The sequence below is a fragment of the Macrobrachium nipponense genome, chromosome 38, assembly GCF_015104395.2.
Source record: "Macrobrachium nipponense isolate FS-2020 chromosome 38, ASM1510439v2, whole genome shotgun sequence".
NCBI lineage: Eukaryota > Metazoa > Arthropoda > Malacostraca > Decapoda > Palaemonidae > Macrobrachium > Macrobrachium nipponense.
Window position 1 is genome coordinate 11,854,472 of NC_061098.1, and position 1,427 is coordinate 11,855,898.

A 1,427-nucleotide genomic window follows, 5' to 3' on the forward strand; every position below is an offset into this window, starting at 1 on the left:
ATACTTGGGAAATAGAAGTTCATTCTTAAAAAATGGAAATTCTTAGAAAATAGAAATTCATACTTAGACAATGGAAATTCATACTTAGAAAATATAAATTCATGCTTAGGAAATAGAAATGCATGCTTATATAATAGAAATTCATGCTTAAAAGAAATAGAAATTCATGCTTAAAAGAAATAGAAATTCATGCTTAGAATATGTAATTCAGGTGATCAGGTTACCAGTCAGATTCGTTCTAGTCCACGAGCCTGTTCGCCGAGCTGAATAATTCTACCCTGCTGCCGTTTGAGCCGAGCCGGGAAATTCCATTTTGCCTGAAGTGGAATTCATTCGCGTCAACAAGGTTTCAGGCCGCTAATTTAGCGTCGCAGTGACGTACTCGACTTTGCTCTCATCCGCAGAAATAAGCTCGATTCTGCGTTGACAATTCAATTGTCTACCCTCGGTTTCTAGGGAGGAGTAATCTATTTTATGCCAGACTGCGTTACGAAACTTTGCTATGTGGAGACTCGGTAAATGTCCTTCCCTAAATATAATTGCACAATGGTTAACTCGGGAAATTATGTATATTAGAGCAGAAGAAGGTCCTTGCCTTGCATAGCCAGGTTTTTTTATTAAGTCCTTCTTTAGTGTTATAAAAAAATTGAGGTGGGAAATAAAATGAGCTAAATCACTTTTAACAAAGAAACAGGTGAAGTCGGGATATTATATTAGAGCAGAAGGGTCATGCCTTGCATAGGTAGGTTTTTGAATAGGTCCTTCTTTAGTGAAAAAAATAATAATAAAAAAATTGAAGTGCGTAAGAAATGAAATGAATGAGCTAAATCACTCTTAACAAAGAAACTTGTGAAATTGAATCTCGTTATGTACGTATACATACAGTTACGACACAACAGTTAAATAGTTTAAGAGAGGATCATCAAGCAGCATTCTTTTGTTTTTATCAGACTAATGCCGTCTTTGAGTAAACAATAACATCGCTGCAACACACTGGCCTTGTGGCGCAACGGATAACGCGTCTGACTACGGATCAGAAGATTCCAGGTTCGAATCCTGGCAAGGTCGCAGTGTTCCTTTTTATACTGTCAGCTGTGTGGTGGTTAGTGTCGTGGCTTTTTGCCACTCAGATGGCGCGGGTGGGTTCGCATCCCCCTCCCAGGGCTACTGCACAAATCACTGGCTGTGCATCGTGATCATTGTTTTACCGCTGAGATCGATAGGAATTGTCGGAGGATATCGAGTCCTTCGGTTTTCCTGAGAGCTGAGCTAACGACCTTAGTTACCGAGAAGTCCTTCCGACACGTTCCTGTCTCTTGGAAGTTGTGTCCTAGAAGTTGTCTCTTGGAAGTTGTCCAGTAACTAACTTTGTTACCAGAAAGCTTCAGCAACTGTCTAGAACAAACTTACTTTGTCAACACCAAGAT

The 1,427-nt window shown here is 39.7% G+C and overlaps 1 non-coding gene across 1 annotated transcript; it reads left to right on the plus strand.

Moving 5' to 3' along the window:
* Positions 1-995: 995 nt before the first annotated feature.
* Trnar-acg (transfer RNA arginine (anticodon ACG)) lies at positions 996-1,068 on the plus strand. Its single transcript has one exon. It is a non-coding gene; the product is annotated as a tRNA-Arg (tRNA).
* Positions 1,069-1,427: the final 359 nt, after the last annotated feature.